The following is a 27,717-nucleotide window of genomic DNA, read 5'->3' on the forward strand; positions in this document are numbered from 1 at the left end:
GAAACAGTCAGTCCAGAGTCATGAAGCCCCTGAGATAAAAAAAAAAGTAAAATTTATTCCTACATGTACTCACCACAGAGTAGTCCATGTCTGCTATTTACCAGGTTCTATCTAGTACCAGAGATAGAGTTATCAGTACAACAGAGCAACTCTTTGCTTCACTATGATCTGAGGAGGAGAGATATACAATAAGCAAATAAATGATTAATTAATAATGCAGTTTAGGGTAGTCAGTGTTCTAAAGAAAATAGAAATAAGATGGTGTGCTCAGAGTGGCTATTTAAGGCACCGTGTGGTCAAGGAAGGCTTTCTGGATATAACATCTGAGCTCACAATTGATGAGGAGGAGCCATTTGTGGAAGACATCAGGGAAGAGGAAGCAGGAAGTAGAAAGTATGTGATGTGAGGACAAAGAGGAAGCAGGAAGTATGTGATGTGAGGACAATGAGCATCAAGTGTGGTGGAACCATGGGCAGGCAGAGTTAAAGCACAGAGACTGTGTTTGATTTCCAGCACAGGGCAAAGCTACTGGAGGACAATAGACAGGGAAGTGACAGAGTGGGTTTATGTTTATATTTATTTATTTGTTTACATTATGCTAGTTTCTATGTGAAAAATAGATGCCAATGGTAATAGGGAAAAGGAAGAGTACCAGTTAAAGGACTTTTTCAGCCATCAAGTAAGAGATGATAGTGGTGAAAAGTGTGTGAATTCAAGAATTGTTTTCTGTCTCCACAAGGTGAAACCAAAATAAATTGTGTATACATATGCATTTTATAGAACTGAGATCTCCTGCATGTCTGATTTTGCTGCTCCTAGGGTAGTCTTTTTCATTCAGATGGAGAGACAGGTGTGACAGCATCAGAGTTTCCAGTGGCATAGCACTCCCATGTGGTACTGGGGCTGGAACTTGGACTGTGCGCATGACAAAGTATGTGCCCTTTCTTTTGAGCAGTCAACTGTATAAATGGTCCCTGAATGGTATTCTTTTATTTTTTTATTGCTATTGGGGTTATTGCTGGGGCTTAGTGGTGCTTCTATGACAAATCCACTGCTCCGGGCAGCCCTTTTTTCTTTTTCCCTTTCTGTTTTTCTTTATATTTTACTTGGTAGGACAAAGAGAAATTGAGGGGAGAGGAGTTAGAGAGAGAGACAGTGCAGCACTGTTTCATCACTTGTGAAGTTTCTTCCTGCAGGTGGGGAGTGGGGTCTTGAACCTGGGTTCTCGGGCATTGCATTGTGTGTACTCAACCATGTGTGCCACTGCCTGACCTCTCTGAATAATAGCATTCCTCAAATAGGAATTTAAAGGGAGCATTTCCAAGGACGAATGATGTGTAATGCTCTGATCCCCACTTATAAAACATGTAAAACACCTTTCCAAACGTGTTGCTGCTTATAGCACACACTATGGGCTGATAAAGCAGACTTGCAGATAAGACCCTCAACTCAGCAGCCCACTTAAACATCTTTGTAAGCCCACTTGAACTTATCTGAAAAAAATTTGAAGCTTTAGGGGCCAGGCAGTGGTGCACCTGGTTAAGTGCACATACTACAGTGCACAAGGACCTGGGTTCAAGCCCCTGGTCCCCACCTGCAGGGGGAAAGCTTCACGAGTGGTGAAGCAGGGCTGCAGGTGTCTCTCTGTCTCTCTCTCTCTCTCCCTTTCTTCTCTTAATTTCTCTCTGTCTCTATCCAATAATAAATAAATAAAATTAAAAAAATTGAAGCCTTAGGTCTCAGCTGTCTATGTCTGGGTAGAAAAAAAACTTATGGGTATGGTTGGCTGGGTCCCCTTTAAGGTGATGAGCTAACATCTCTTCTACTTTACCAGTTTAAAATAGTTTTTTCTCTCACCTTAGTCGAAAGTGCTATTTACTGGGATTTTAGTGTGAAGTTCCGTTTCCTTCACACTGATTTGACAGCCTTTTCAGTGACATGCTTCAGGAGAGATTATTGGATAGTAGCCAGCTGAACCTTATGGTGTTGAGTTATGTGAGTGAATCGGAAGCTAGTGGGTTGGTTACTCCATTGTTAGTTCCTTCCTTCCCTTGTCTTACCAGCTTCAGGCTATAGAAAGATAATGTGAGTTCTTCCCAGGACAGGTTGAAGAACAGGACACCCACTCAGTTGTTTGTCCTGGTTTGCCTATAGTCTGTAGTAGGGGGAGGTGAGGTGAAGGATGGAGAGGAGAAGAACTCTAGAGGATGCTGTGCTTCTGTACTGTCTGCTCTGATTCATCCTTGGAAACCAGCTCTCTGCTGCTTAGTTGCAGTTCCCTAGGACTTAAGCAACCTGAGTCTCATGTCTAGTGAATGAATCCCAAGGGTGTTAAAGATTTCTTTTCTGAAAAATTAGCAAACCCTGAATTTCATAGCTATGGAAGAAAGATCCAGGATAGAACTCTTTACCTCTGTGAAGAGAGACATTCTTAATACACCTTTTTAAAAATTTAATTTAATTTGTTTATTATTGAATAGAGATAGACATTGAGAGGAGGGGGGGGAGACAGAGAGGGAGAGGAAGACAGAGAGACACTTACAGCCCTACTTCACCACTTGTGAAGCTTTCCCCCCTACAGGTGGGGACCAGGGGTTTGAACCTGGGACCTTGTGCACTGCAATGTGTGCGCTTAACCAGGTGTGCCACTGCCTGGCGCCCAGTATGCCTTTGATCTAAAGTGTGATTGCTGCTTTTCTGGGTAGCATTGCTCCCATTTAGTCACTCAGTTTGGAGACAACTTATGGACTGTTAACAGTGATAATAATCATTTTCCTTTGGCTTGGGCTGAGTATAGTACCCTTTCATAGCCATTATATCCTTGTTCTCAGTAAGTCTAGCTTCTTCTGCTAGGGTTAAATGCCCACCTGATTTGACCTAGGACAGCTGCAAGTATAGAACAGACTCAACTTTCCTCTTTATAAAAGGTCATCTTAAACCTTGGACCTTGTAATATAGATTTTCTTTTAGTTATTTTCACAAGTTTTTTGGGCTTTGTCAAAGGGGAACAAAAAATCTCCAGACTGCATGCTTAAGTTTTAGGTTTCTTTTTATCTGGCAACCTCAACCAAAAAAAAAGTTCTTTCAAAGAATTAAGCTCTGGGCACTTTTATTTCCCTCCCCTCCCCTTCCCTTCTTTCTTCCCTCCTTGGACTCCCTCTGTCTGGCTCAGACAGCTGGTGACCATTCCTTACCTCCACTTTTATTTTGAGGCCTACCTCAGCTCCTTGAGGTCTGAGGTGTGGATCCCTTTACCTTGCTGCTCCTCCTTCTCTCTGCAGGGGTCTCTTGCACTCTGGCCTAACTGTTGACTTCCTATGTTTTGTCTACTATTGAAAGCTTAAAGACTAGAAGGCTCATGTGACAACACCATGTGACTGATTCCAGTGTGTGCAGGAAAACAGGATGTTAGGAAGGAAGACTTAGTAAAGAATACCAACTGTGTATATGTGAGGTGGTTATATATATATATACATGGGGGCTGGTAGCTGTTCCATTCTGCAGAGAGACAGTTCCAGCCTTGCAGAGGTTATGGGACACATAACTATTTCCCTTGCATTTCCCATTAGAGTTACTTTTCTAGAGGTCCACGAACATTTCATCCTTTTTTTTTTTTTTTTTTTTATCCTTTTCTTTTTCTCAAGGGAGCTTTCCATAGCAACGAAAGAAATGCAGGTGACCAAACTTGGGAGTCGGGGAGTGTATTTTGGAGTAAAACTTTTTTTTTTCTTTTTTGAGAAGCTCTGTGCATGCTTTTGGTCACCTAGAGAGATCTTGGCTTTATGTAACATCCCATCTTCCACTTCATGTGTACAGTGGTTTGGGTACTGAGTCTTCTAGGATCTATGACTGAACTCTTAGTCCCCAGACCAGTGGAATTGTCTGAGCTGGGAAGCAGATTGGCTTAGCATTCCCCACAGAGCTCATAGCTATATAGTTATTTCCTATCTTTTTTCGACATCTTATTTTCCTCTTTGCAATAGACGTCTCTCAACTGCCTAGTTCTAAGCTTTACTTGAGCCCGTATGGACAACTGTCTCCTTTTTTTCTCTCATACCTTTAATCACCTCTCATTCATAGTCTCCCTCAGAGGAAAAAGGGTTTTGTTCTGGAAGGACTGAACTCTGCCAAAACAGATTGCTGCCTTGCTTATTTTTAACTGTCTCCAGAGAAAAAAGATTCGACAACCTATTCTGATTTCTGTTTCATTGATTGACAGCTCTCAAGCTAGAAATTCCTTGCTGATTACTGACTTAAAATTTGTCAGCTGTAATTGAAACTCATTTCCTCTTATTCCTGAGGAAGGTGAAGCATCTTAGAGGTCATCCAGGCCTACTCTTAATGAAGGAAATGAGGTGCTCAGATTTCCTAATTCCAAACTGAAAATAGAAAATAGCCCCATATCCCCTCATTGAACGCTCCACCAGTTTTGGGATCTGCTTTTGAAAGCACACATTTGGGTCCCATTCTGTGAGAATCAGTGTTATTTTCTGGGGAAAAACAAGTGATTCTGGAGATGGAATGGGAGATGTAGAATTCTAGCAAGGCATTAAGTGCCCTACTTCATTTTGTTTTTAGTGAGAAAGTTAAATGATGCTTATAGAATTACTTTCCCTCTGTTGGCAGGGGAAATAAAAATAAATTCAGCTTTCAATATATAAAAGCTTCCCTAGTTCTTTCCCTCTCTTCCCATACAAATCCTTCATCTTCAATAGGGAATACAAGTTTGGTACTTTTCACTCCTCCATCAATTGGATCCTCTAGATGTTAAAATACTTCTCTTAAGAATATTGTAAAATGACTGAAACACTGCTGGAGCCTCGGCCTTTGCACTGCTCTCTGGTACAGCAGACTCCTGACATGAAGTCCTTCATAGATTGTATCTTGATGGCGCAAAGCTCTCATGGGACGCTAATGATGTCAGTTCAGTTTTGGTGTTGAAGAATCTTGTTAGGTGGCACAGACATCAGTATTCTATGCAAATAAACAGAAACCTCTCAGACTATAAAGTGGTATTAAGAAGGAAACTCATGCCTCAGTAGTTGATACTTGTACCTTTTCTCACAAAATGCCTTTCAGAGAGATTTTTCTCCTTACAGAGATAGCATCTCATGCTGAGTAGGGACATTAACTTCTTGAAACATGTTATGTGCTGTGTCTAGACTTAGAGCCAAAGCTGAGGAAGTGCTAGAGAATACCTCAGTTTTTGGTACATGTTTCATATATCTAGTCTCTAAAATTAGCATCTTGGACTCTGGAAATATTTCACAGGTCTATTTTATAAAATTCCAGGCCAGCTTCTCTGCTACTTAATTTGATTATACTGAGGTACTATAAACTCATATTGCTGGCAGTGTAAGAGAAACAGGACACAATAGTAGAGAAAGTCTTTCTTTTCTCCTGGTCAGTCAATCCCTAAAGTGAGTTAAAGCTGGAGAATTTTTTAAATTAATTTTATTTGTGATTTAATAATGGTTTATGAGATCATAAGATTTAAGGGATGTAGTTCCACACGAAAACCACCACCACAATTTTGTGCATGCCCTCCCCCCCCCACCGTAGTTTTCACAGTCTTAGTGATAATTTGACTTTTTCCTTTCCTACAAATTCATGTGTTTCATTAATTTCTCTTTTTTATCTTTATTTCTTTATTGGATAGAAACAGCCAGAAATTGAGAGGGGAGGGGGCCATAGAGAAGGGAGGAGGTGGAGAGACATCTACAGCACTGCTTTAGCACTCGCAAAGCTTTCCCCCTGCAGGTGAATCTGGTCCTTGTTCACTGTAACATGTGTGCTCAACCAGCTGTGCCACCTCCCAGCCACATTCATTTCTTTATATTGCATGTGTAAGTGAAAAAGGGACTAGGAAGAAAACATTTTACAAGACATAGAGGACTGTATGCATGTAAATTTGCTGTACATCAAAGCATTATACATGTAATATATATAAATAGATTATAAATAAACACATCTAAGAGAACCTTTATTTTTTATTTACTGGGGGGATTAATGGTTTACAATCGACACTAAAATACTATAGTTTGTACATGTGTAACATCGTTCAGTTTTTCAAATAATAATTCAACCTCCACTAGTTCCTCCTCTGCCGTCATGTTGCAGGACCTGAGCTCCGCCTCTCCCCACCCTAGAGTCTTTTACCGTGGTGCAGTACACCAACTCCAGTCCTTAGATTCCTTCAAGCTCCATCCAAGATGAGGTGAAGAAGGTGAATTCACCACTTTTAACAGTTGAGCAGTATTCCACAACTTGCTCATCCACTCATTTTGTTGTTGGATACTTGGGTTGCTTCCAGGTTTGGGCTATTACAAATTAGGTTGCTATGAACATAGGTATACATAAATATTTTTGGATGGGTATCTTTGGTTCCTTGGCATATATCCCCAGGAGAGGAATTGCAGGGTCATAGGGTAGGTCTACTTCTAGCCTTCTGAGAGTTCTCCAGACTGCTCTCCACAGGGCATGAACCAATTTTCATTCCCACCAGCAGAGCAGGAGGGTTCCTTTGTCACCACAACCTCTCCAGCATTTGTTTTTGCTACCTTTTCTGTTGTGTGACATGGAAGTGAAGTGGTATCTTATGGTTGTCTTTATTTGTATTTTAAGAGAGATTTTTAAAAACTGTTCTTGTTTTACCATTCTTTGATAGAACAGTATCTGGCTATTTCTTCCCCCTTCATACTTTAAAGTCGTCTCTTATTTCTGTGACTTGTATTTTTTTTCTCTCTTTCCTTTTATTTATTAATTTTTTCCCTCTAGGGTTATCGCTGAGGCTTGGTGCCTGCACTACAAATCCACTTGCTCCTGTGGCCATTTTTTCATTTTTTTGGATAAGACAAAGAGAAATTGAGAGTGGAGTGGAAGATAAGGAGAGAGAAATATAGACACCTGAAGACCTGCTTCACCACTTGTGAGGCCACCCCTCACAGGTGGGGAGCTGGGTGTTCGAACTGGGATCCTTGAGTGGGTCCTTGCATTTCTTAATATGTGCGCTTAATCTGGTGCACAACCACCTGGCCCCCATAACTTGTATTTCTGAATCTGTTTCTCTTCTTTTTTTAAAATCTATTGCTAGTTAATGAGGGAGTTTTAGCCTAGTATTTAAAGTCTTATAGTAGAATATAATTTTTGGGAAGAGAAGAAGCCACATTCTTATTTATCTGTGTATCTCTGGCATTTAGTATATTGTCTAGCCCATAGTAGGTTCTATGTGGTGGGAACTGTATGGAATTATACATCTGTTATCTTATTAATCATTATTAAGTCACTAATAACAAATTAAAGAAACCCAAAACAAACAATAACAGCAAAAAAATAAAAAGGGGAATATTTTCTGTGGAGACTGGTGGATTTTGTTGTACAGGCATTGAACCCCAACAATAACCTTGGTGTTGATTAAATTAAAAAAAAGAAAAAGAAAGAAAGAAAAATTTTAGGGTATTTACTGCTTAGGATTTTTCATTGTATTAGTTTCTTCTGTTTGTATTAGAAACTGACAATTTACTGTGGAGTGTTTATACTTGGGCTAAAATGACTTGCCTTTCAGAAAGATTTTCTTAATAGTAACTCATGCTTAGAATAGTAAAAATAATAACTAATATTAATGAGAATTTACTATGTGCCCAGTTACTACTAGGCATAATTTATGTTGACTAATCTCTATAGTCTTGCATGAGGACATGTTGTATTATTATTCTCACCTACAAATGAGGAAGTTTTGGAAGCTGACAGCAATGTGGGAGAGGCCTACTCTTTGAACAATTGTGTAATGACTATATTTTTTCCAAAGTATTGCTGCTTATTTTATGGTTATAGGTCCCTGTTGGCAGGTTGAAGCATCCTTTAAATCTAATTTAATTCTTCCATGAGGGATAAATGGATTCATGGCTTTGACTTTCTGCAAGCCAGGATGAGTACTCATTTGACTTTAGAGAGTTTAAAGAATCCTGTGCTGGGCACTGCTGAAAATGAGTGGTTTCTAGCAGGTAGTTTGGTGAAGCTAAGTGGAACAAGCTACAATGGAACATTGGATCCTGCCTATAACATTTCTCCCAGGCCTCTCACTTGTTGGAGGGTTCTTCTGAACTCTTACTCTGGGAGTATTTGAACTCTTGGATGTATGTGAACAGGCTTCTTACAGGTACCAGAAAAAATGGTGTGGTTCCTAGAGGCAGGGCTGGGAGCATGGCAAAGGATAGAAAGGCTATTTGGAACAGTGATGATGGAAGAGATTTTCCTTGTTGGCATGAGATTGGTTCTGAGCTGAGTTTAAAAGATTTAGGGTCTCTTATCCTCCCACTGTTTTAGGCCCAAGCAGGTACCACAAACCAGATCTATAAATGCATTCATAAGGAGAAATGGACCTACAAAAAAGGCACTACTAGTTTTTGGGCCACTTGGTCAGAACAACAAGATGTCTGCAAGAATAAACAAATAATACCTCTTGGTATGCTGATTTCTGCTTGCGAAGTCTTCTGTTTTTATCATCACATTGGGTTTGCTTGTGTTGCTTGCTATGTGTTCTGTTTGCATGTCCACTGTTGGCTGGGCACTCCCCTGCCTCCGGGATATTGGTTTGGCAAAAAGACAAATACCCATGGGCTGGCAAACAATTTCTTTACAAGGCCAAGTCTGAATGTCAGGCACCATACCCTTTTTGTAGGTTGGAAGAGAACAGCATTTGGAGGCAACCTTAGCTAGTTTACCTTCTCTAAAGAAAAGTGGTATTAAGGAAGAACAACTATGGGATGATTTCATTCATCAGTGGAATATAAAGAATTGAAATATATGAACTTGATAAAAAGAATACACACACACACGCAATACCTATATATTATGATTTTGGGAAAACTATAGTGGTTACCATTGGTGGGGGTTACATACAGAACTTTGTTGGTGGGAGTTGTGTGGAACTATACCCTCATTATAATTTTATAAATCATTATTAAATCACTAAATATATATGTGAGAAAAGTAGTAGCTAATCTTGTGATTGGCTTTAAATCACATTAAGGCACTTCGGCTTGGAAGTTAATCAAAAGAATTCTTGATGTATTTTTAAACCAGAGGAATTTTATGCTATTGATTGGCACTTTTCTCTCACTTTTATGTAACAGTTTCAATTTTTGACAGGTAACTACAGTGTAGAATATGATTGAGGGAAGTGGTTTTATTAATTAGCAAAATTAATTTCATGAATTAGAATGAATTCTCTGGATCTTTCTTGGTTTACTTTATGTCTCCTGAAAAGAAAGCAGTGATTGCTCTTGTTAGTCTTTGGGTTTTTTTCTGAGCTGTATAATGTTCAGCAATTCAGGCCAGTGAAATGCCTTACTATGTGCAAGACCCAGGTTCCAGCCCTGCACACTACTGCACTAAAGGAAATTTTGATGCTGTGGTCTCTTTTACTGTCTGTCTGCCTTCTCGGTCTCTATCTAAAACTGAGTAACTAACTAAACAAATAAAGAAATGTTGGCCAATTGAAGCCTTTTAAAGCAGGGAGAGAACTTTACAGTGGTGTGGACTACATCTGTAGATGTGCTGTGTCCATCATGGTGGAAAACTCCTCTCATTTGACTTTAATGTTGATTCCTCGAAGCACCAGCATTCTAGTCATGCCTCAAGCACAAACAGTTCATGTCTAGACTGTATCTGGGTGTTGTTCTTCTTTAGTTTCATATCTAGTTTCTGCTTCCCTGAGACAGAATGAAGTCATACAGCTCTCACAAGACCTGGCTTTCTAAAGCTACCCCAAAACCTAATCCTCACAGCAGCTTTGGAAGGTAGATATTATTACCCCTGTTTTACAGAGAGGAAACTGAGACTCAGAGAAATTACCTGCCATGCTCAAGGCCACATAGACTCTAGGAACCGATATTCAGTATTCAAAAAGCCTGTATTTCCCCACTGGATGTCTGAACTTGACTTCAACCCTTTGCCATTTGTGTTGCTTCTTTTATTTCTTAGAAGTAAAAGAGGGAGTCGGGCTGTAGCGCAGCGGGTTAAGCGCAGGTGGCGCAAAGCACAAGGACCGGCATAAGGATCCCCGTTCGAACCCCGGCTCCCCACCTGCAGGGGAGTCGCTTCACAGGTGGTGAAGCAGGTCTGCAGGTGCCTATCTTTCTCTCCTCCTCTCTGTCTTCCCCTCCTCTCTCCATTTCTCTCTGTCCTATCCAACAATGGTAACAACAATAATAACTACAACAATAAAACAACAAGGGCAACAAAAGGGAATAAATAAATAAAATAAATATTAAAAAAAAAGAAGTAAAAGAAATGAAATGGATTTGAGAGAGCAACCCTAAGTATTCAGCTAGGTGCTTTTGGAGGATTCTCCTCTGTCAGGAGGGAGCAGCCTGACCTGTCATTTTCATTTATGTTGATAGACTTCTCATTTCTACTGGCGGTCACTGGATAGAAATAGGTGTGCCTTGTAGACAGGAGCTAATGTGGCTTCCTGTGATTTACATTATGAGATAAGACTCTCCTCAATGCCCCTTTCCTATCTCCTTTGATGGAGCGGGCCACCCTGGGGACAGCTTCACTTAAGGTCTTCCCCAGAGTCTTCACAAAGGGTCTTGGGATCAAATGTGCAGTTAAATTGATGACATCAATTCATTAGGATAAAGACTTCCTGTACTTCCATAGTAGTATGGTGCTCAGGTCAATTTCTTTGCTTTAGAAGAGCTTCTGTCTAAATACCATTAAAAGATTTCATATCAGGAAGAGATCTGTGCTCACTTTTCCAGAGCTCTAGTTAACTGAAGGGAGGAAAAGACTGTGTGCCCTAGCAGAATATTCAACTTGAAAAATTAAGACGTTTTTAAAAGAAGTTTCCTTTAGAAGTGACTTTTATGTTTTAAAAATGTTGCAAGTGACTTTTGACTTCTTTTGCTTTGGGAAGGAATTTACAGGCCATGTTTTTGTCGTTGTTGTTGTTGTTTAATTATTATTGGATAGAGATAGAAGTTAGAGGGGGTGAGATAGAGAGTGAGAGAGACAGAGAGACACCTGTAGCCTTACTTCACTACTCATGAATCTTTCTCCTTGCAGGTGGGGACTAGGGGCTTGAACCTGGGTCCTTGTGTACTGTAATGTGAGCACTTAACCAGGTGAGCCACCACCTGGCCCCGCAGGCCATGTGTGTTTGTATGTGTGTGCTCCTGGATTCTGACCACTTGGGAGTTTCTTTCTCCTTCATGTATATGTTTATTTAATTTTATTTGACAGGACAGAGAGAAATTGAGAGGGAAGGGGAGATAGAAAAGGAGAAATGCTGGGGAGTCGGCTGGTAGTGCAGCTGGTTAAGCGCAGGTGGTGCAAAGCTCGAGGACTGGCGTAAGGATCTCAGTTCAAGTTTCCAGCTCCTGGCCTCCCACCTCCCCACTTGCAAGGGAGTCGCTTCAATGTGGTGAAGCAGGTCTGCAGGCGTCTGTCTTTCTCTGCCTCTCTCTGTCTTCCCCTCCTCTTTCCATTTCTTTCTGTCCTATCCAACAACAACATCAGTAACAACAGTAAGAACTACAACAATAAAAAAAAAGGCAACAAAAAGGAATAAATTAATATTAAAAAAATCTTTAATAAAAAGGAGAGATGCCTGTAGCACTGCTTCACTACTCATGACACTTCCCCCCTACAGGTGGAGATTTGGGGTTTGAAGCTGAGCCCTTCCTTGTATATGGTCTTCATTCTTCTTGAATCTAACTTTACTACTTACTGGGTTGTCAGAAAAGTCATGATGTATTTTTTCCATATTTCTCTATTCAAAAATGTGCCAATGGACACTTCTTTCCAAAACAAATGGAAAGTGATCTGGTTTGAGTTTGTCCAATTTGCTTTTATCTGTAAAACATTTTTCACTTCATTTGCTCTTTGATCTTATATTTATAAGCTAAAGAAAATCAATTGAAATCAAAAGGTACTCAATTAAGAGAGAAAAAGATGTTACCACACTCCCAGCTAGAGGCAAACTTTTAGTCTATAATTTCAGACTTATTTTGATTATAAAGGATATTGCCCCACCCTTCCTTTCTAGTTCTATAATCAGAAGTCTGCTATTCTCTTTCTAGTGTGATAATTAGTAGTATGATCTGTATAAGAAACAAAGTTCTTAATAGGAATATTGCTTAGTCTCCTTATTTTACAAAGAGGCCACTCAGCCTCTAAGAGTCATTTAGTTACTCAACAAAGAACATTGCAATATTCAGCACTAACTGTGTAAGAACTATTGGATGTCAGCGATTTAAAAATAAAGAGAACATGGATCCTATCTCTGAGTGTGTATTGTCTGGTCATGATGGCCACATACAAACAACCAGGCAAATTCAGTATGAGAAATATGTAATCAAACTGCATATAGATTTGTACTTGACCGTTTATTATCAGTTCTCATACTGTATTATATTTTCCTGTTTCTCTCTGAGCTCTGAGGATATAATTATGAAATAAACAAGTGGATAAATATCTACTATCAATGCCAGATATGCCTTATAAGGCAGTTCATGGGTTTCATTTCTTCCTATTAGGTGTGCTATTTATTAAAGTCTAATAGGAAATTATCTTGGGGTGGAGCCACTTGGGTAATAATGGATTTGCATTTATTTATTTATTTACTTATTTACCAAACTTCTGTTTAGCTTTGGCTTATGGTGATACTGAGGATGGAACCTGGGGCATGATATCTTTTGTATAACCATTATGCTGTCCCTTTTACCAGGATTTCTATTTTTTATTTTTTTATTAGCAGTTCAATATTATTTACAAAATTACATATCAACAAGGGTGTAATTCCACACCATTCTCACCACCAGAATTCTTAACCTCCATTGTAAACCACCATGGTTCTCCCAAGGTTGCAGATGTAGGTTAACTATCATCTCTACAACTATCTGTCTACATTTGTACATAATTGCCCCCTTTTCCTTCCAGGTCCAATCCTCTCTTCCCCTCTAAGTCACAAATAAACCTATTACTATATCCAAATATCTCTCCCCTTTTCATCCACTCTCTCTGAGACATGATAGAGCTGGAGTTCAGAGCCCTCTTATCCTTTTCCTCCTATCGCTTCTCTCCCACTGGGATTATGGATCAAAGTTGTTTTTGGGGTGCAGATGGTAGGAGTTCTGGCGCCTGTAATTGTTTCTCCACTGGATTTGGGCACTGGAAGGTCGATCCATAGCCCAGCCTGTTTCTATCTTTCTGGAGAAGTGAAATTCCAGGACACATTGGTGAGGTTGTCTGCCCAGAGAAGTAAGGGTGGAATCATAGTAGCATCTGCAACTTAGTGTCTTGGAAGGTGGCAGGACATAAAGTGAGACAAAAGGGTTAATGAACAGGAGCCACAAAGTAGGAACAGATCAGATGAGATTAGTGATCTTAGGGTGGAAGAAAACTCAGAAGTCCATTTTTGGCATGTTTGTACGGGCACTACTATGGTAGTTTTTGCTTGAGTTTGATAGCTACCATGAAGTTGGATAAAAACATTGAGAAAATGATGTCAGATTAGAGATAAGGGCTAGAAAGTTGGACTACGGCAGAGAGTAGCTCCGATTCTTGAAAATATTCTGTGATGTGGTCTGGGAGGTGGCATAGTAGATAAAGCACTGGACTCTCAAGCAGTAGGTCCTGAGTTCTATGCCCAGCAGCACATGTACCAGATTGATGCCTGGTTCTTTCTCTGTCTCCTCCTATCCTTCTCATTAATAAAATATTTTTTAAAAAGAAATTATTCGCTAGATAGAATTAACTATTTGCCTCCATCCACCTGATCCAGGGCATATATATATATATTTGCAGCAATGTCAGAATTTGATCATCTTACAAATTTGAGGTATTTTCTCCAGCATTTGTTGCTGCTACCCTTTCTGATGTATGACATTCTCACAGTAGAGGCAGTGGTATTTCATTGTTGCCTTTATTTATTTATTTTTTTGTTTCTGAATTTGGTAAGCTCTTTATATATTTTGGTTAGTAGTCTCTTGTCTGATGTATGGCATGTAAAGATCTCCCATTCTGGAAGGGGTCTCTTTGTTTGGGTAGTCATTTCTCTTGCTGTACAGAAGCTTTTTAATGTAATGTAGTCCCATTAATTTATTTTTGTTGGCTTTGTATCATTGAAGATACCTATAAAATTTAGATGATAATTTATTAATGAGAAATATAGGAGAGAAAGAACCAGACACCACTCTGGTACATATGCTGCCGGGGAATGAACTCAGGACCTCATACTTGAGAGTCTAATGCTTTATCCACTCAAGGATCACCTCATTATTTTTTAATGAGAGAGAAATAGAGAGAGACCAGAGCACTGTTCAACCCTGGCTCTTGGTAGTGCTGGGAATTAAACTTGGGGCCTCAGAGCTTTAGGCATGAAAGTCTTTACATTATGCTGTCTCCCCAGCCCATGGTATTTTGTTTTCTCTTTTCTGATTCTCAACTGGTATTAGGTGTGTAATTTTATTGATCTTCAGGTTTCTTGGCTAAAAACTTGAAGAATAATATTAACTGAAACAACATTGTAGGCACGTCTAATGTTAAATATTTTCAATGTTATGTTGTCATTAAAAAAATTCTTTATTGGGGGATTAGTGGTTTATAGTCAGTGCTCGCTTATATTTGATGAAGTTTCCTTACTATTATATAATGAATGAGCATTAAAAAAGATTAACAAATGAAAAAAATTGAGGTATTGAATACTTAGGCTAAAGCAAATATTTGTACTTAGAGCTATGGGTTAGGCAGTTAAAGAACTTGAAGTATTGCATCAATTTCCCTTCTGACATGCCACATTAATAGTTATTTATTAGAGTATAAATCAATAGGATTATAATTTCACACCTTTCCTGCCACTGAAAGTCTGCGCCCACCCTCCCATCCCCTAGTTTTCCACACTATAGTTTTCCACAGTCTAAATATGGGTTGTATTTAGTTTGTTAGTTTCAAGTTTGTGTGTTCAGTTCTCTAAATTCCACATATGAGTGAACTCATCCAGCAGTTTTTCTTTACTTCCTTGCTTGCTTCACTAAACCTAATGTTCTTGAGTTCCATCCATTTTATCCCAAAGAATGTAAAATTGTCTTTTTTATTGCTGACTAGTACTCCATTGAGTATATATCCCATAACTTTTTTGTTTTTTTCTTTTGTTTATTTATTTTTTATTTGTTTACTATTGGATAGAGACAGAGAGATGTTGAGATGGGGAGATAGTGAAGGAGACAGAGAGACACCTGCAGCCCTGGTTCACCACTCATGAAGCATTCCCTCTGCAGGTGGGGACCAGGGGCTTGAACCTGAGTCCTTGTGCACTGTGATGTGTGCGCTTAACCAAGTGTGCCATCACCTGGTTCCTACGTCCCATAACTTTTTTTTTAGAATTTATTTATTTATTTAAAAAAGGAAACATTAACAAAACCATAGGACAAGAGGGGTACAACTCCACACAGTTCCCACCACCAGATCTCCGTATCCCATCCCCGCCTCTGATAGCTTTCCTATTCTTTATCCCTCTGGGAGTATGGACCCAAGGTCATTGTGGGATGCAGAAGGTGGAAGGTCTGGCTTCTGTAATTGCTTCCCCGCTGAACATGGGCGTTGACTGGTCGATCCATACTTCCAGCCTGCCTCTCTCTTTCCCTAGTAGGGTGGGGTTCTGGGGAAGTGGAGCTCCAGGACACATTGGTGAGGTCTTCTGTCCAAGGAAGTCTGGTCTGCATCATGCTGGCATCTGGCCGAGTAATGAAGCTGAAGGGTTGTCATTCTACACCTGAAGTCTCTGAACACAGTCTGAAGCATGCTGAGGTGGTTCTTGTTGCCTTGACTAGGTTGGGATTGGCAGATGCAATATTATTTGGTATGAATTAAAAGAAGTGTGCAGGAAAGTGCACCCCACTCTAAGGTTCTAGGACTGGGGGAAATACAGTCTCTATAGTGGAAATGTGAGGTTCCTGTTGTCTTAGGGTTCAAGAAGACAATAGATAGTTATTGTTATAAACACATTGTTTGGTAATTGGGCTAACTTTGAAAAATCCCTTTGTTAGGATTTGCTGTATAATACATCACCATAATTTCTATCCTTTGACATTATTTGTAAATAGCTGTGCCACCGGTTGCTTCTGTTCGCCCTGGTCTAGGCTTTTGAGAAAGTCAACATCTCAAAGACTTAGCCTATGTATTAAAAAGACTCAGTCTGTGCTTTAAAAAGTTTGAGACATACAATCAATTTTTCCCCTCTCATATTAATTAAATAGAGATTTATATGATTACAAATTAATACGAGTGTACATAAATACCATTCCCACCACCAAAAGACTGTGTCCCATCCCACCACACCCCTCACCCCCTCACCTCCCCCCCCCCATGCCCCGGGAAGCCAAATATCCACCCTCACCCCAGGGTTTTTACTTTGTTGCCCTATAACTTTTTAATGCAGTTATCTCTCAAAAGGCATTTTGTTTGATTCCAAAATTTTGGCTATTGTGAATAGTGCAGCTATGAACATAGGGGTACATATATCCCTTTGAATTAGTGTTATTATCTCTTTTGGATAAATGCCTAGGAGTGGAATTGCTGGATCATAAGATATTTTCATCTGCATTTATTTAAGGATTCTCCATTGTTGTTGTCCATAGTAGTTGTACCAGTTTGCATTCCCACCAGCAGTGTAATAGACTTCCTCTCTCTCCACATCCTTTCCAACACTTATCCTTTCCTGTTTTGATGACAAACGTTCTCACAGGTGTGATGTGGTATCTCAATGTGGTTTAATTTGCGTTTCTCTGGTGATGAGTGAATTGGAGCATTTCCTCCTATGTCTGTGTGCTATGTGTATCTCTTCTTTAGAGAACTATCTATTCATATCTTCTGCCCCCCCTTTTTTTTTTACTGGGTTGTTTATTTTGTTTTGTTTTGTTTTGTTTTGAGCTGTATGAGTTCTTTATAGATGTTTGATATTAACCACTTGTCTGAAGTATGGTGTGTGAATATGTTCTCCCATTTGCTAGGTTTCCTGTTTATCCTTATGGAGTATTCTTGATGTATAGAAGCTTTTTAATTTTATATAGTCCCATCTGTTCAATCTTGCTTTTGTTCCCCATGAGGTGAAGTCTCCAAATATATCTTTAATGTTAATGTTATGAAATGTTTCACCGATATGTTCTTCTATGTATTTTATACTTTCAGCTTTAATATACGGTCTTTGATCAATGTTGAGTTAATTTTGGTCTATGGTGTTAATTGGTGGTCTAATTTCATTTTCTACATATGACTGTCTAATTTTACCAACACCACTTGTTAAACAGACCTTCTTTTTCCCATTGGGCAGATTTGACCCCTTTTTCATATATATAGTGCTTATATATGTATGGATTGAGTTCTGGACTCTATCCTATCCCATTGGTCCATATGACCATTTTTATTTCAGTACATACTGTTTTAACTACTACTGCTTTGTAGTATAACCTAAGGTTGGGTATTGTGATGACTCCATTTTTTTCTTCTTTCCTTAAGAGTCCTTTTGATATTCATGTTTTTTTTTAAGTTCCTTATGAATTTTTGAAGAATCTGTTCAATTTTGTTGAAATATGTCATTGGGATTTTAATAGGTATTGCATTGAATCTTAGGTTGCTTTTAGCAGAATGGCTTTTTTTTTTTTTTCCTTTTCCCCTCCAAGGTTATTGCTGGGGCTTGGTGCCTGTTACGAATCTACTATTTCTGGAGGCCATTTTTTCCCTTTTTGCTGCCCCTTGTTGTTGTTATTGTTGCTGCTGTTGTTGGTTAGGACAGAGAGAAATCAAGAGAGGAGGGGAAGACAGAGAAGAAGAGAGAAAGATAGACATCTGCAGACCTGCTTCACTGCCTGTGAAATGACCCCCCTGAAGATGGGGAGCCAGGGGCTTGAACCGGGATCCTTACGCCGGTCCTTGTGCTTTGCCATGGTGCTTAACCCACTGTGCTACTGCCTGGCCCCGAGAATTGCCATTTTAATGATATTTATTCTCCCAATCCATGAACAGGATTGTTGTATCATTTCTTTGTGTCACATTCTGTTTCTTTTAACAGTGTCTTATACTTTTCCTTGAAAATGTCCTTTATATCCTTTGTTAGATTTATTCCTAGGTATTTAATCTTTTTGGATTCCATTGTAAATGGGATTGCTTCCTTCAGTTTCATTTCATCTGACCCATCTTTTGACTAGAGAAATGCCACCGACTTGTGGGTACAGATTTTGTAGTCTCACCGGGGTTTTTTTTATTCTTGCTCGCTAGTAAAATGCCTAATTTGCTTTTTAGGATTTAAATCAGTTTACATATTAAATCATATGAAATTTGCACTTTGCAGGTAAGTTCACATGATTCAAGCTAATCAATAGAGACTAATGTTTAAGGCTTCTATTCTTCTTTAATTTTAGGACATATGTACAGCCAGAGCTCTGACAGGTACTGGGCATCCTAAACCTTTTGCTCTGGGGTTACCATCTGAGTGTGAATCTTTGGCACAAAGGAACTTATGCCCTGCTATTCCTGTGGCACTCAGATTTACAGTGGAGTTTCTCCAGGCAGTACATTTTTTGTAGAATGAACAGTGAAAAAAATTGCTGCTTTTTGTCTATTTAAATATGTTTTCATTGGGCTGGTGAAATAGCTCACTTGCATAGTGTGTAGCTTTGCTATGTGTGTGACCCAAGTTTGAGACTGGCCCCCATCACACAGAGGGAGGCTTTGGTTTTGTGGTCTCTTTTACTCTCTCTCTCTCTGTCTCTGACTCCTTGCCTCTGTACCTTGGAAAGTGTACAAAAACCACTTTTCATGCTTATATGAGAAAACACATCAAATGAGAAGGATGTGTGGACAGCAGCATGAATGAGGGGCTATTCTTAGTCGGAGCTGTAACCTAGAGAGAACAGGAAACAAGATGCTCCTGAATGTGAATTCTGGCTGGCTGGGAACAGAACCAAGAGACTTCCAGTCAGAGGGAAACTCATGACAGCTGTGAATGCCCTCCAGACCTTCCTCTTTTGGTAGAAAATTTTACATTTGTGTGTCTGATGAGGACTGTGATTGAGAAGGCAAGTGACTCTTATAAGAGATCTGGAGAGAAAATAGGCAAATACTGGATAAGTGTCCTACTTCTCTGGGGGATGATGTGGTAGTAGATGGGATAACTCCTCCAATTCTGAGTGGCTTCTGAGGAAGAGAATGTTGCCATTTCTGACTAGACTAAGCCTTCAGCATTTTATTTATTTATTTAAAATATGTTTTATTATTTATTTTGGATAGATGCAGAGAAGTTGAGAGGGCAGTGGAGATAGAAAGGGTGGAAGAGGGAGGGAGGGAGGGAGGGAGGGAGAAAAAGAGAGAGAGAGAGAGAGAGAGAGAGAGAGAGAGAGAACCTGTAGCACTATTTCACCATTTGTGATGCAGGTGGGGACCAAGGGACTTGAACCTGAGTCCTTCCACACTGTAATGCTTATATTTAACTAGCTGCACCACCACCCAATCCCTACCTTTCGCAAGTTAAATATAATTGTTTATAGTCTTTCACATTGGGTAGAACTTGAACTGCAATTAAAATATCTGACATGTGTCATAGATAAACTTCCTAGTTGCTCGGTGATTTGAAGCTAGGAGTCAGACCAATCACCCAACTTCTCTGTTTGATGATGTGGTTGACAGGGAGGAGTGTCTCCAGGTAGCATTTTCCCACAGGCTTAGGATAAAGTAGGCATTAGATGGGATTTTTGTCGGCATTATCACTGAGTGATCTTTCTTTTGTTTCATCTTTCTTTAATTAATTAATTATTAGATATAGACAGAGAGAAATTGAGTGTAGAAGGAGAGAGATAGAGAGATACCTGTATCTCTGCTTCATCACTTGTGAAGCTTTCCCCCTGCAGGTGGGGACCTGGTGTTTGAACCTGGCTTCTTGCTCACTGTAGTGTGTGCACTTAACCAGGTGCACCACGGCCCCCTGAGTGATCTTTATCATACACTTAGATCAGATACACCTACTCCTTCTTCTGTACTTCTTACCTAATATTGACAACTGCAAAGTATTATTTATTACCATTATTTGTAACCTGATGTGAGATGTACTCAATAATTTCTTCAAGGAAGGTCTGAAATTGTGGAATTACCCCAAGCATATTCTCTGCAAGGTACCTCGCCATATATAAGCCATTCTACTTCCTCATTTTTCTAAGTGGAAAAATAAAATCTCATTTCCTTTCTTTCTTATTCAGAACACAATGCCAGTCACCTCAAAAGTTATTAGAGCCGGGGAACTCTTACTAGAAGAGAGCAAAAATTTCCTTCTTTAAAATAGGTTCCTGGACTCGCCTCTCCAGAGCCCTACCCCACTAGGGAAAGATAGAAACAGGCTGCAGTATGGATCAACCTGTCAATGCCCATGTGCATTGGAGAAGCAATTACAGAAGCCAGACCTCCCCACTTCTGCACCCATAAAGATCTTTGGTCCATACTCCCACAGGGATAAAGAATAGGGAAGCTTCCATTGGATGGGATGGTATATGCCACACTGCTGGTGGGAACTGTATGGAATTATACTACTCTTAGCACACAATCTTGTCAATCACTATTAAAATCACTAATAAAAAATAAAATAAAAATAAAAATAGGTTTCTGGGTACCTCAGAGACTCCACTCACCTCTCTCATGACTTTATTTAAGATTTACTGAAATAAGTATAGGGGGCATGCTAACTGTAGACTTGACAACTGTTAACCTGGTTAGCAACATGCTCCTGTTCATGGTGACTGTGTGCTTTGACTATGAGAGGGCCTCATACTTTACATTCATCACACTAGATCACTGATGTAACCTAGATACATTAAGTGCCATTTACCTATCTTCATCTGAGGGGCAAAAGGAAGGGCGGGGGGAAGCCAGCTTCTTCATGGATGTGGTAACCATGCTAGAGCTTGGCCCTGGGGAGCTGACTTTGAAGAGTGTGGAAATTACTGCCAGGGGCTTCTGTAGCTCTGTAGACCTTGCTATTTTAGTGTTGAGTTTAATGAGTCACTCAGCCTTCAGGCAAAGTCATTTCCAAGGGTTTGTAACAGTGTACCCAGCTTGGCTTGAACTATGTCACATTTACTTTCTCTCACTAATCTTTGCTGTTTATTATTATTTTTAAAACCAGTTCAGCTTTGGCTTATGATGTTGTCAGGGATAGAGTCTGAAACCTCTGGTACCTCAGGTGTGAAAGGCTGTTGCATATTCCAGTGTGCTATCCCTTGCCCCCTACTCTGCTACTATATAAATATTAAATTTTTAAAATATATTTATTTACTTATTTTCTCTTTTGTTGCCCTTTTTATTGTTGTTGTAGTTATTATTGTTGTTGTCATTGATGTTGTCGTTGTTAGATAGGACAGAGAGAAATGGAGAGAGGAGGGGAAGACAGAGAAAGGGAGAGAAAGACAGACACCTGCAGACCTGCTTCACCGCCCGTGAAGTGACTCCCCTGCAGGTGGGAGCCAGGGGCTCGAACTGGGATCCTTGCACCCATCCTTGCACTTTGCTCTCCTCCTTTTTCTATTTCCCTTTTTATCTATTGCATGAATATAAAATTTTAAAATTATTTTTATTTATTTATTGGACAGAGACAGCTAGAAAACGAGAGGGAAGGGGGTGATAGAGAGGGAGAGAGACACCTGCATCCCTGTTTCACTGCTCATATAGCTTTCTCCCTGCAGGTGGGGACTGGCTTGAACATGGGTCCTTGTGTCCTCAACCAGGTGCGCCATCACTCGGCCCCATAAATAGAACTTCTAACAGGAGTCTTAGCATCAGAGGGACTTGAGTCTAGATCCTGACTGGACTGAGTATATTTTGTAATCATCCAGAAACTAGTGTTCTTATTATAAAATATAAAATATGATCAAAATAACTGTTTACCTTGTGGGAGGTTGTGAGTTTAGAGTGAGTGAAGGTGAAATGCCTGTCAAGGGTTTGGCATGTGGAAGTATGCATTAGCTTTTGTCGTTTCTGCTAATAGCAACATACATCTACCCTTCCATGCTTTTCACTTTTCCATTTGTAACACAGAACTTGATATTACTCAGTGGTTGATAGGGAGCCAAGTGAGATATCTGAGCTGGTAAAGTTGGATCCTGGAACCCACGTTGGAATTCTGTAAGTTGCACTGTAAGTTGTAGAACTATATTAATAGCACAGTCTGTTCATTTCCCCTTCTCAGTGTCCCATTCAAAGGAGGACTTGCTGGCCTTGTGCTTTAAATAGTGCTCAGATGGTAACTTGGATAGTAGATGAACACAATCCTTCTGAGTCCATGTGTGCTGTGCTTGTGAGTTCTATTCTTAGACTACAATCACCAGAATAGAAAGCCTGTGACCCAACATCCCACTGGAGCCATGTGTGACTGGTAATGGATTTATTTGGGTAGCTGGGACAAAGAACTGTATCTACTTCTGTTACTGAATGGGTCAGGTATAGGTGGTCCACTAAAAGCCAGCTTTTTTCCTAATTGTCTGAACTGCATAAGCCTGACTTACGTGGGACATCCCACAGTATGATCCTAATCAAACTTTAACCTGTTTACTCTGTTTTAGAGGACGAGTAATAGGCCAACAAAGGCAGATAAGATATTTATGGTGAACCCTTTGCTGTTTCATTTTCCTCTGGACCCATAATTAAAGGATTAATAGTGGTTGGTATTTACTGAGTAGATTTATGAGAGGGAAGAGTGGTTTAGCATATGTTTTGCTCCTTTTTCAAGTCCAGGGCAGTACCAGCAGCATGCCAAACTTCATTTAATCTTCAGTATTTGCTTCCATAAAATAGACACAGAAGATTTAGCATCTGGACTTGCCTATAGTTTCATGATTTTGGACCTTCTATTACCTCATACCATGCACGCCATCTCTTCTAATAGACATACGGCAGTGTGTCATATCAGTGAAGACATGGATAATTTAAAAGCATTATTAAGTGTTTATTAAGTGCTTGACTATAGTTATTATTTACCTGCAAATGGACTCATATGTTATACTCCAAACATCTGCAGAGAGACTGGACCCAACCCTGAATTCGTCAATTTGTTAAGTATGTTGGTTGCTCAGTTATGGAGTAATGATCCTGGGGTGACGGAGTGTCCATCCATACCATGGGGTGTTTCTATGAGACTGACCTCTTTATTGCCTTGCTATAGCAGCATTGTCCCCTGTATAGTCTCTTCTGTAGAAAACTCATGATGCTTAGAGTTATATGAGCTCAACTTTATAACACCCCTGCTAAGAAAAGTAGGAGTTGACATCATTTACTCTCCTTTGCATTGAGTGGGAGAGTCAGGCACAGATGGGAGACAGAGACACAGAAGTTGAATAATTAGTCCAAGGTCACATAAAATAATTTCCAACTCAGTTGACAATTTCATCTAGGACTTGGTCTCCCAAATGCTATAGCTTTCCTTACAATGTAATTTGTTCTAAACCGTGTTACATGTCTTACCTTTATTCTTTCTTTTTCTATTTTGGTAAATAAAAACTTATTCTACCTACTACTTGATTTATGTTGGGTTTTAATTTAACCCTTCAGAATGATTGATAATTTCAGTAGGAAAATGCCAGAATGTTGTTTGTAACATACCTTTGTCACTATTTCTTCCTGTGATTGAATTTTCTGCTCCTATTTTGCATACACTACCTGTTTCTTTGAGTTAAGAACTTTGGGACTCTGAACAGGTCATCTTGAGAGAACTTTTGTAGTTGGGAAGTGTTGCCTTTTTTCAGAGCAGTGCTGTTATGGGAAAAGATCTAAACATCCCTTTCCTCAGCTTTGTAGAAGAAAAGGATCATAGTAAAGATCAAACCATTAGCTTGGTTTATAAAAAAATTATAGTTTTGGCTTGTGCTATTCCCTTCTTGTCTCAAAACTCACAGTCATGCTGCACTTAGTTAGTGTAACAGCTCAGTATTCATTAAAACATGAGATTAAACATGAAATGTTTCTCCCTGTATTTTAAGTGGGAGATGTCAAGATGGTGGGAAGTTTGGTGGCCATATCCTCTTAAGGAACTAGTGAAGTTATTCAGGTTTTCAGCTTTGTTTTGTCTTCAGTCAGTTTCACTGCTTACTACTGTGAAGTAAATTATAAAGGGGAACTTTTCACACAAAGAGATTAATTCAGGGGAAAGGAGACTCTTTGCTTGTAAAATACATCTTGTACTAATTATTTTTGCTGTTTTTTGATGACAAAAAGACCAATTGTTCAAATTGTAGATCTTTTGGATTATAATATTGAGCTGTCAAAAAGTCATGATGCATTTTTGCATAGGAGAAGTCTAGAAATAGACCTACCCTATGGCCTTGCAATTCCTCTCCTGGGGATATATCCTAAGGAGCCAAACACACCCAATCCAAAAAGATTTGTGTACAACTATGTTCATAGCAGCACAATTTGTAATAGCCAAAACCTGGAAGCAACCCAGGTGTCCAGCAACAGATAACTGGCTGAGCAAGTTGTGGTCTACATACAGAATGGAATACTACTCAGCTATTAAAAATGGTGATTTCGCGAGTTGGGCGGTATCGCAGTGGGTTAAACGCATGTGGCGCAAAGCGCAAGGACCAGCATGAGGATCCCAGTTCGAGCCCCTGGCTCTCCGTCTGCAGGGGAGTCACTTCACAAGTGGTGAAGCAGGTCTGCAGATATCTATCTTTTTCTCCCCTTCTCTCTCTTCCCCTCCTCTCCATTTCTCTTTGTCCTATCTAACAACATCAATATCAGCAATAACAAAAATAATAACTACAACAACAATAAAAAACAACAAAGGCAACAAAAGGGAAAATAAACAAATATAAAAAAAATGGTGATTTTACCTTTTTCAGCCCGTCTTGGGTGGAGCTTGAAGGAATCGTGTTAAGTGAGATAAGTCAGAAAGAGAAGGATGAATATGGGATGATCTCACTCATGGGCAGAAGTTGAAAAACAAGATCAGAAGAGAAAACACTAAGCAGGACTTGGACTGGAGTTGTTGTATTGCACCAAAGTAAAAGACTCTGGGGTGTGTGGTGGTGGTGGGGAGGGTTCACATCCTGGATCATGATGGCAGAGGAGGACCTAGTGGAGGTTGAATTATTATGTGGAAAACTGGGAAATGTTATGTATGTACAAACTATGGTATTTTCTGTAAACTGTAAATCATTAATCCTCCAAATAAAGAAATAAAAAAAGAAGAAGAAAGAAAGCAAGGAAAAAAGGGACACTGGGAATAGTGAGACCATGCATACACTCAGCCCCAGAGACAACTCTGCTGGAATAAAAAAAAAATCCACCTGAGAACTGAACTAGACTATATTGCCCCCCCCCCCGAAAAAAGCATAGAAAAATACTTCATGACTTTTATGACAACCCCAAAATATTCAAGTCCACATTCACTCATTCAGTCACCATATTTATATTTTCATTATGTGTCAGGTTTTATGTTGGACTCTGAACAGCAGAAATGAACAAACCTCTAAATACTAACATCTCACATTGGGTATTGGAATTTAGTGTCATTGTTTCATTAGATTATGTAGTAATTCTAAGATTTTCCGATAACCTATCCACCAGTGTCTTTTAGACTCTACTTCAGAATATGCCCCCCCCAAGTCTTCCTATTGCTTCCCACTGATCCCAGCTGCCTTTAAGCTGCCTGCTTATCTCAGCAGCCTCCTAACTGGGTTTCTTGCTTCCTTCACTCTTTTAACACAAGAGCTAGAGCAGTCTCTCCTTTCAATTTTTTTTTTCTGTATTATCTTTATTTATTAGAGACAGGCAGAAATTGAGAGAGAAGGGGGTGGTTGAGAAGGAGAAAGACAGAGAAACCTGCAACACTCCTACACTACTCTCAAAGCTTTCCCCCTGCAGGTCAGGACTTGGGCCTTGAACCTGGGTCCTTGCATATTGTAACTTGCACTCAGTCAGTTTTTGCCTTTTAACTGGCATTACTTTTTAAATCATAAAATCAGTTGATGTTAAGATCGGAATGGATCTGAGAGTCTATATTAGGCCTCTCCTTTCTTGGTGACATGAGAATAAGACAGTCTTGATACGTAGGTGAGTTTCTTAGTCATAAATCTAATTAAGAGTTCAACTGAAAGTAGACCTGCACCTCATTGCAGTAGTTTTTACTACTGCATCTAGTTTCCTCTGACTGAGAGAGTCTACTGTTTCTCAGATTGACAATTTCTCTCCTAACTCTAAAACCGGGATTTTTATCTGGATACTCTGGGTTAGTGTAGATGGGTGGTGATGTGTAATATGGAAAATCTCAGGGATTGACCAGTGTGAGTGGGAACTAACCCAGATGGGCTAAGAGCACTGCAGGCATGCTTTCTCTTCCATTGGAAGGAGATGTGGAGTGTGGAGAGGAAACCAAAATCAGGACCCTTTGCCGCTCCAATTGTTTTATTGCATGTCACAGGCAGAACGTGACTCCCATTTAAATTCAGTGTTTTTGATGAATGGCCAGACCAGCTGCACACCCTTTAGGCCAGAAGCCTTGATCTTGCAAACTGTTCATTTTCTTGATGGACTTCCTTATTTGAGGGATTTGTGTCTAGCCAATCTATTGTGAACTTGTCGCAGGGGTGTAGAGCTCTCTCTTTGAGACATCAGTTCCCTCCAGGAGGCATGGGTCCCAAAATTGGCCTGCCTCCATCCACCTTTTAAGTGTGTGTGGTCTTTTATTAAATAGGGTGAAGTGACAGAGGACTCTTAAAGAGAAAAAAACTCAAATTTGCTAGAGCTTGTCTGTGAACTGACAGAGCTATAATTGGGATGGTAGAAAAAAAGACTTAAATTTATTAATTTCTTGCTATCCGTTTTGTGATATAAAGTATCCCAATTTAACTGTAGAAGGCATGTTGATCATGCTTAGTATATGTGTCATATTTTTGTTTCCTATGGCTTCATTGATAGTATCAATTACATAAAGGTGCTTGGGGGGTGGGGTTTACAGCTAGTTTAACTCAAGCAAAAGCTCTGGAATATCTTGACTTACTCCAGTATAGTTCCAGTTTAAGTATGAAATGTACCCAGGGACTGCTGATTTCAGATAGGCCTTTTTCTTCAAAAGAAGTTTAAAATCCAAAGTATAATGTCTTCCCTTCTAGAGTACTTCATTTTGATTTGGTTTCAACATTTATTATTTATTTATTTATTACACAAAATGCATGAAATAAAAAAGGTCAAAAACCTTTGGGGGCCTTGCCTTAAGACATTTGTGAAAACAGTAATACCTAGAATTAGGAAACAGGAATTCTTTTCTTTTTTTAAGACTGGCTCATAGATTTTCTGAGTACCAGTGATGCTTCCCTTTTACATCTTCAGATTTTTAAAAAATATTTTAAAATTTATTATCGGATAGAAACAGATATTGAGAGGGAAGGGGAAAATAAAGAGGGAGAGAGACAGACATCCACAGCCCTTCTTCCATTTGTGAAACTCCCCACTGCTGGTGGGGACCAGGGGTTTGAACCTTGGGTCTTTGCACACTGTAATGTGTACACTTAGTCAGGTGTGCCACCACCTGGCTCTATTGTCAGATTTTTAAAAATTACCTATTAGCCTTCAGGGACCTCATCTTTATATCCAGACCACATTTACTCATAGGAGCCCTTGGTCTGTATAAAGTGGAGCCTGAGTAGTTGAGTCAGTGAGTCCATGGTTGGAGTACAT

The 27,717-nt window shown here is 39.6% G+C and overlaps 1 protein-coding gene across 12 annotated transcripts in view; it reads left to right on the top strand.

Moving 5' to 3' along the window:
• Positions 1-27,717, top strand: part of SRGAP2 (SLIT-ROBO Rho GTPase activating protein 2) — a 290,047-nt gene that overhangs the window by 31,964 nt on the left and 230,366 nt on the right. The window contains exon 3 of one of the 12 annotated variants that reach the window (XM_060178750.1): positions 11,071-11,129. The exons of the other annotated variants lie outside the window; for them this stretch is intronic. The gene's annotated coding sequence lies outside the window, so the exon portion shown is untranslated. The remainder of the gene's footprint in view (positions 1-11,070; positions 11,130-27,717) is intronic. 12 annotated transcript variants of the gene reach the window in all.

This window comes from Erinaceus europaeus, chromosome 19 (genome assembly GCF_950295315.1).
Source record: "Erinaceus europaeus chromosome 19, mEriEur2.1, whole genome shotgun sequence".
Classification (NCBI taxonomy): Eukaryota; Metazoa; Chordata; class Mammalia; order Eulipotyphla; family Erinaceidae; genus Erinaceus; species Erinaceus europaeus.